The sequence below is a fragment of the Saccoglossus kowalevskii genome, unplaced genomic scaffold (genome assembly GCF_978046115.1).
Source record: "Saccoglossus kowalevskii unplaced genomic scaffold, keSacKowa6.1 SCAFFOLD_165, whole genome shotgun sequence".
NCBI classification, from domain to species: domain Eukaryota; kingdom Metazoa; phylum Hemichordata; class Enteropneusta; family Harrimaniidae; genus Saccoglossus; species Saccoglossus kowalevskii.
Genome location: NW_028188667.1, coordinates 1 through 9,814, shown reverse-complemented (window position 1 = coordinate 9,814; position 9,814 = coordinate 1).

Genomic DNA, 9,814 nt, shown 5'->3' with positions numbered 1-9,814 from the left:
TACAAACATGGGACCAACGTTAATTTTGAGGGCTATTGCAAACAGTCATACCTGGCCATGCATTGCATGTGACTTGGCCATGCGCCATGGTCTTGAAAACCGGTCATTGCTGCTATGCAGCTATATTTAGGTTTTCAAGACACATGTCTTGGAAACCTATTGTAATCGTTATGTTTTTTATTATTCCGCCAGATTTTTTCGCTAAGCGCCATTTCGACACCGTTGCACATATCTGTAAAAAATTTTCATATGTTTGTAAAGGTTGATGAGATCTAGTGCATATCCTAAGATGACGCATATTGATCACGTGGTACGGCGGCCATTTTGAATTTAAGGCGAAAAATGGCATGCTCATTTGAACACCTTTCTGAGGGCCTAGGAGTCTCAAACTTTCGCTTAAAAGAAGCATTGGCCCTAGAGCTACGTATATCAGAAAAAAAAAGTTGAACGGTCATGTGACTTTTTTTTCTAGAATTTTCTGAAATATTGTTTTGCATCTCATTTGCATAATTTTGATCGTATCGAAATTCCACGCCATAATTTTGAAGAACATCATACATACTACAGATTAATCAAAGAATCATGGAAGTGCGACCAGTAGTTTTGGAGCAGTTGATTTATGAATATTTTTCACATTTTATATAAAATAGTCAGCAATGTTGCATTATGGGAAAGGGGGGAGGGCCCATATACGATACACATTGAATTGACATATATTGAGAACTATTGCATATACAAACATGGAACTAACGCTATATTGAAGACATTGGACAAGAGAATTGACCAAAATATTGGATGACCATAAATGGTCATGCAACTCATTAAATATGCATGTCTCTAATATCTCAGGCACTATTGCAAGTACAAACATGGAACTAACGCTATATTGAAGACATTGGACAAGATAATTGACCAAGATATTGGATGACCATATATGGTCATGTAACTCATTAAATATGCATGTCTTTAATATCTCAGGCACTATTGCAAGTATAAACATGGAACCAATGCTATATTGAAGACATTGAACAAAAGAATTGATCAACATAGTGTATGACCATATATGGTCATATAACTCATTAAATATGCGTGTCTCTAATATCTCGGGCATTATTGCAAGTTCAAACATGGAATCAACGCTATATTGAAGACATAGGACGAGAGAATTGACCAACATATTCGATGACCATATATGGTCATAGAACTGATTAAATATGCATATCCATATATCTCGAACACTTTTAAAGATAGAAACATGTACCCAAACCTATATTGAAGACTTTGGACAAGATAATTGACCAACACAGTCGATGACCATATATGGTAATAGAACTCATTAAATATGCATGTCTCTAATATATTCTGCACTATTGCAAGTACAAACATGGTACCTACCCTATATTGAAGACATTGGACAACAGAATTGACCAACATAGTTGATGACCGTATATGGTCATAGAACTCATTAAATATGCATGTCTCTAATATCTCGAGCACTCTTAAAGATAGAGACATGTACCCAAACCTATATTGAAGACATTGGACAAGAGAATTGACCAACACATTCGATGACCATATATGGTAATAGAACTCATTAAATATGCATGTCTCTAATATCTTCTGCACTATTGCAAGTACAAACATGGTACCTACCCTATATTGAAGACATTGGACAACAGAATTGACCAACATAGTTGATGACAATATATGGTCATAGAACTCATTAAATATGCATGTCTCTAATATCTCGAGCACTCTTAAAGATAGAGACATGTACCCAAACCTATACTGAAGGCATTGGACAAAAGAATTGACCAACATTTTAAATGACCATATATGGTCATAGAACTCATTAAATATGCAAGTCTCTAATATCTTATGCACTGTTGCCATTGAAGACATTGGACAAGAGAATTGACAAACATACCCAATGACTATATATGGTCATGGAACTCATTAAATATGCATGGCTATATTATCTCGAACACTATCACATATACAAACATGGGCCCAACGTTAATTTTGAGGGCTATTGCAAACTGTCATACATTGCCATGCATTGCATGTGACTTGGCCATGTGCCATGGTCTTGAAAACCGGTGATTGCTGCTATGCAGCTATATTTATTATTATTATTATTCCGCCAGATTTTTCGCTAAGCGCCATTCGAACACCGTTGCACATATCTTGAAAATGTTTTCATATGTTTGTAAAGTTTGATGAGATCTAATGCATATCCTAAGATGACGCATATTGGTCACGTGGTACGGCGGCCATTTTGAATTTTAGGCAAAAAATGGCATGCTCATTTAAACACCTTTCTCAGGGTCTAGGAGTCTCAAACTTTCGCTTAAAAGAAGCATTGGCCCTAGAGCTACGTATTTCATGAAAAAAAAGTTGAACGGTCATGTGACTTTTTTTTTTAGAATTTTCTGAAATATTGTTTTGCATCTCATTTGCATAATTTTGGTCGTATCGAAATTCCACGCCATAATTTTGAAGAACATCATACATACTACAGATTAATCAAAGAATCGTGAAAGTGCGACCAGTAGTTTTGGAGCAGTTGATTTATGAATATTTTTCACATTTTATATAAAATAGTCAGCAATGTTGCATTGTGGGAAAGGGGGGAGGGCCCTTGTACGATACACATTGAATTGACATATATTGAGAACTATTGTATATACAAAAATGGAACTAACGCTATATTGAAGACATTGGACAAGAGAATTGACCAAAATATTGGATGACCATATATGGTCATGCAACTCATTAAATATGCATGTCTCTAATATCTCAGGCACTATTGCAAGTACAAACATGGAACCAACGCTATATTGAAGACATTGGACAAAAGAATTGACCAACATAGTTGATGACCATATATGGTCATAGAACTCATTAAATATGCATATCTATAATATCTCGAGCACTTTTAAAGATATAGACATGTACCCAAACCTATAGTGAAGACATTGGACAAGAGAATTGACCAACACATTCGATGACCATATATGGTCATGGAACTCATTGAATATGCATGTCTCTAATATCTCAGGCACTATTGCAAGTACAAACATGGAACCAATGTTATATTGAAGACATTGAACAACAGAATTGATCAACATAGTTGATGACCATATATGGTCATATAACTCATTAAATATGCGTGTCTCTAATATCTCAGGCATTATTGCAAGTACAAACATGGAACCAACGCTATATTGAAGACATAGGACGAGAGAATTGACCAACATATTCGATGACCATATATGGTCATAGAACTGATTAAATATGCACTTTTAAAGATAGAGACATGTACCCAAACCTATATTGAAGGTATTGGACAAGAAAACTGACCAACACATTCGATGACCATATATGGTCATATAACTCATTAAATATGCCTGTCTCTAATATCTCAGGAACTATTGCAAGCACGAACTTGAAACCAATGTTATATTGAAGACATTGGACAAAAGGATTGACCAACTTATTCGATTACCACATATGGTCATAGAACTCATTAAATATGCATATCCATAATATCTCGAGCACTTTTAAAGATAGGGACATGTACCCAAACATATACTGAAGACATTGGTCAAGAGAATTGTCCAACACATGAGATGACCATATATGGTCATAGAACTCATTAAATATGCATGCCTCTAACATCTTAGGCACTGTTGCAGGTCGGGACATGGAACCAATGCTATATTGAAGACATTGGACAAGAGAAATGACAAACATACCCGATGACTATAAATGGTCATATAACTCATTACATATGCATGGCAATAATATCTCGGACAATATCACATATACAAACATGGGACCAACGTTAATTTTGAGGGCTATTGCAAACAGTCATACCTGGCCATGCATTGCATGTGACTTGGCCATGTGCCATGGTCTTGAAAACCGGTCATTGCTGCTATGCAGCTATATTTAGGTTTTCAAGACACATGTCTTGGAAACCTATTGTAATCGTTATGTTTTTTATTATTCCGCCAGATTTTTTCGCTAAGCGCCATTTCGACACCGTTGCACATATCTGGAAAAATTTTTCATATGTTTGTAAAGGTTGATGAGATCTAGTGCATATCCTAAGATGACGCATGTTGGTCACGTGGTACGGCGGCCATTTTGAATTTAAGACGAAATATGGCATGCTCATTTAAACACCTTTCTGAGGGTCTAGGAGTCTCAAACTTTCGCTTAAAAGAAGCATTGGCCCTAGAGCTACGTATTTCATGAAAAAAAAGTTGAACGGTCATGTGACTTTTTTTTCTAGAATTTTCTGAAATATTGTTTTGCATCTCATTTGCATAATTTTGATCGTATCAAAATTCCACGCCATAATTTTGAAGAACATCATACATACTACCGATTAATCAAACAATCATGAAAGTGCGACCAACAGTTTTGGAGGAGTTGATTTATGAATATTTTTCACATTTTATATAAAATAGTGAGCAATGATGCATTATGGGAAAGGGGGGAGGGCCCTTAATACGATACACATTGTATTGCCATATATTGAGAACTATTGCATATACAAACATGGAACCAACGCTTTATTGAAGACATTGGACAAGAGAATTGACCAAAATATTGGATGACCATATATGGACATAAAACTCATTAAATATGCATGTCTCTAATATCTCATGCACTATTGCAAGTACAAACATGGAACCATGGCTATATTGAAGACATTGGACGAGAGAATTGACCAACACATTCGATGACCATATATGGTCATAGAACTCATTAAATATACATGTCTCTAATATCTCAGGCACTATTGCAAGTACAAACATGCAACCAGTGCTATATTGAAGACATTGGACGAGACAATTGACCAACACATTCGATGACCATATATGGTCATACAACTCATTAAATATGCATGTCTTTAATATCTCGGGCACTATTGTAAGTACAAACATGGTACCAACCCTATATTGAAGACATTGGACAAAAGAATTGACAAGCACAGTCAATGACCATATATGGTCATAGAACTCATTAAAAATGCATATCCATAATATCTCGAGCACTTTTAAAGATAGAGACATGTACCCAAACTTATATTGAAGGCATTGGACAAAAGAATTGAGCAACATATTAAATGACCATATATGGTCATAGAACTCATTAAATATGAATGTCGCCAATATCTTAGGCACTGTTGCAAGTAGGAACATGGAACCAATGCTATATTGAAGACATTGGACAAGAGAATTGACAAACATACCCAATGACTATATATGGTCATGGAACTCATTAAATATGCATGGCTATATTATCTCGAACACTATCACATATACAAACATGGGCCCAACGTTAATTTTGAGGGCTATTGCAAACTGTCATACATTGCCATGCATTGCATGTGACTTGGCCATGTGCCATGGTCTTGAAAACCGGTCATTGCTGCTATGCAGCTATATTTATTATTATTATTATTCCGCCAGATTTTTCGCTAAGCGCCATTTGAACACCGTTGCACATATCTTGAAAATTTTTTCATATATTTGTAAAGTTTGATGAGATCTAATGCATATCCTAAGATAACGCATATTGGTCACGTGGTACGGCGGCCATTTTGAATTTAAGGCGAAAAATGGCATGCTCATTTAAACACCTTTCTGGGGGCCTAGGACTCTCAAACTTTCGCCTAAAAGAAGCATTGGCCCTAGAGCTACGTATATAAGAAAAAAAAAGTTGAACGGTCATGTGACTTTTTTTTCTAGAATTTTCTGAAATATTGTTTTGCATCTCATTTGCATAATTTTGACCGTAACAAAATTCCACGCCATAATTTTGAAGAACATCATACATACTACAGATTAATCAAAGAATCATGCTAGTGCGACCAGTAGTTTTGGAGCAGTTGATTTATGAATATTTTTCACATTTTATATAAAATAGTCAGCAATGTTGCATTGTGGGAAAGGGGGGAGGGCCCATATACGATACACATTGAATTGACATATATTGAGAACTACTGCACATACAAACATGGAACTAACGCTATATTGAAGACATTGGACAAGAGAATTGACCAAAATATTGGATGACCATATATGGTCATGCAACTCATTAAATATGCATGTCTCTAATATCTCAGGCACTATTGCAAGTACAAACATGGAACCAACGCTGTATTGAAGACATTGGAGAAAAAAATTGACCAAAACATTGGATGACCATATATGGTCATAGAACTCATTAAATATACATGTCTTTAATATCTCAGGCACTATTGCAAGTGCAAACATGGAACCAATGTTATATTGAAGACATTGAACAAAAGCATTGATCAACATAGTTGATGACCATATATGGTCATAGAACTCATTAAATATACATGTCTCTAATATCTCAGGCACAATTGCAAGTACAAACATGGAACCAATGCTATATTGAAGACATTGGAGAAAAGAATTGCCAGCACAGTCAATGACCATATATGGTCATAGAACTCATTAAAAATGCATATCCATAATATCTCGAGCACTTTTAAAGATAGAGACATGTACCCAAACCTATATTGAAGGAATTGGACAGGAAAATTGACCAACATATTCGATGACCATATATGGTCACAGAACTCATTAAACATGCATGTCTTTAATATCTCAGGTACTATTGCAAGCACAAACATGGAACCAATGCTATATTGAAGACATTGGACAAAAGAATTGACCAACGCAGTCGATGACCATATATGGTCATATAATTCATTAAATATGCATGCTTCTAATATCTCAGGCACTATTGCAAGTACAAACATAGAACCAATGCTATATTGAAAACATTGGACAAAAGAATTGACCAACATAGTTGATGACCATATATGGTCATAGAACTCATTAAATACGCATATCCATAATATCTCGAGCACTTTTAAAGATATAGACATGTACCCAAACCTATATTGAAGACTTCGAACAAGCTATACTGAAGGCATTGGACAAAAGAATTGACCAACATTTTAAATGACCATTTATGGTCATAGAACTCATTAAATATGCAAGTCTCTAATATCTCGAACACTTTTAAAGATAGAGACATGTACCCAAACCTATATTGAAGACATTGGACAAGAGAATCGACCAACATAGTTGATGACCATATATGGTCATATAACTCATTAACCATAATATCTCGATCACTTTTAAAGATATAGACATGTACCCAAACCTATATTGAAGACATTGGACAAGAGAATTGACCAACACATTCGATGACCATAAATGGTTATATAACTCATTAAATATGCATATCCATAATATCTAGAGCACTTTTAAAGATAGAGACATGTACCCAAACCTATACTGAAGGCATTGGACAAAAGAATTGACCAACATTTTAAATGACCATATATGGTCATAGAACTCATAAAATATGCAAGTCTCTAATATCTGAGGCACTGTTGCAAGTAGGGACATTGAACCAATGCTATATTGAAGACATTGGACAAGAGAATTGACAAACATACCCGATGACTATATATGGTCATGGAACTCATTAAATATGCACGGCTATACTATCTCGGACACTATCACATATACAAACATGGAACCAACGTTAATTTTGAGGGCTATTGCAAACAGTCAAACATGGCCATGCGTTGCATGTGACTTGGCCATGTGCCATGGTCTTGAAAACCGGTGATTGCTGCTATGCAGCTATATTTAGGTTTTCAAGACACATGTCTTGGAAACCTTTTGTAATTGTTATGTTTTTTATTATTATTATTAGGTTTTCAAGACACATGTCTTGGAAACCTTTTGTAATTGTTATGTTTTTTATTATTTTATTATTATTATTAGGTTTTCAAGACACATGTCTTGGAAACCTTTTGTAATTGTTATGTTTTTTATTATTATTATTATTATTATTCCGCCAGATTTTTCGCTAAGCGCCATTCGAACACCGTTGCACATATCTTGAAAATGTTTGCACATGTTTGTAAAGTCTGATGAGATCTAGTGCATATCCTAAGATGACGCATATTGGTCACGTGGTACGGCGGCCATTTTGAATTTAAGGCAAAAAATGGCATGCTCATTTAAACACCTTTCTGAGGGTCTAGGAGTCTCAAACTTTCGCTTAAAAGAAGCATTGGCCCAAGAGCTACGTATTTCATGAAAAAAAAGTTGAACGGTCATGTGACTTTTTTTTCTAGAATTTTCTGAAATATTGTTTTGCACCTCATTTGCATAATTTTGATCGTATCAAAATTCCACACCATAATTTTGAAGAACATCATACATACTACAGATTAATCAAAGAATCATGCAAGTGCGACCAGTAGTTTTGGAGCAGTTGATTTATGAATATTTTTCACATTTTATATTAAATAGTCAGCAATGTTGCATTATGGGAAAGGGGGGAGGGCCCATATACGATACACATTGAATTGACATATATTGAGAACTATTGCACATACAAACATGGAACTAACGCTATATTGAAGACATTGGACAAGAGAATTGACCAAAATTTTGGATGACCATATATGGTCATACAACTCATTAAATATGCACGTCTCTAATAACTCAGGCACTATTGCATATACAAACATGGAACCAACGCTATATAGAAGACATTGGACAAGAGAATTGACCAAAATATTGGATGACCATATATGGTCATGCAACTCATTAAATATGCATGTCTCTAATATCTCAGGCACTATTGCAAGTACAAACATGGAACCAACGCTATATTGAAGACATTGGACAAAAGAATTGACCAACATAGTTGATGACCATATATGGTCATAGAACTCATTAAATATGCATATCTATAATATCTCGAGCACTTTTAAAGATATAGACATGTACCCAAACCTATAGTGAAGACATTGGACAAGAGAATTGACCAACACATTCGATGACCATATATGGTCATGGAACTCATTGAATATGCATGTCTCTAATATCTCAGGCACTATTGCAAGTACAAACATGGAACCAATGTTTTATTGAAGACATTGAACAAAAGAATTGATCAACATAGTTGATGACCATATATGGTCATATAACTCATTAAATATGCGTGTCTCTAATATCTCAGGCATTATTGCAAGTACAAACATGGAACCAACGCTATATTGAAGACATAGGACGAGAGAATTGACCAACATATTCGATGACCATATATGGTCATATAACTCATTAAATATGCATGTCTCTAATATCTCCGGCACTATTGCAAACACAAACATGGAACCAATGCTATATTGAAGACATTGGACAAAAGAATTGACCAACATAGTTGATGACCATATATGGTCATAGAACTCATTAAATTTGCATATCCATAATATCTCGAGCACTTTTAAAGATAGAGACATGTACCCAAACCTATATTGAAGGCATTGGACAACAAAATAGACCAATATATAAAATGACTATATATGGTCATAGAACTCATTAAATATGCATGTCTCTAATATCTCAGGCACTATTGCAAGTACAAACATGGAACCAATGCTATATTGAAGACATTGGACAAAAGAATTGACCAACATAGTTGATGACCATATATGGTCATAGAACTCATTAAATATGCATATCCATACTATCTCAAGCACTTTTAAAGATATAGGCATGTACCCAAACCTATATCGAAGACATTGGACAAAAGAATTGACCAACACATTCGATGACCATATATGGTCAGAGAACACATTAAATATGCATGTCTCTAATATCTCAGGCACTATTGCAAATACAAACATGGAACGAACGCTATATTGAAGACATTGGCCGAGAGAATTGACTAACAT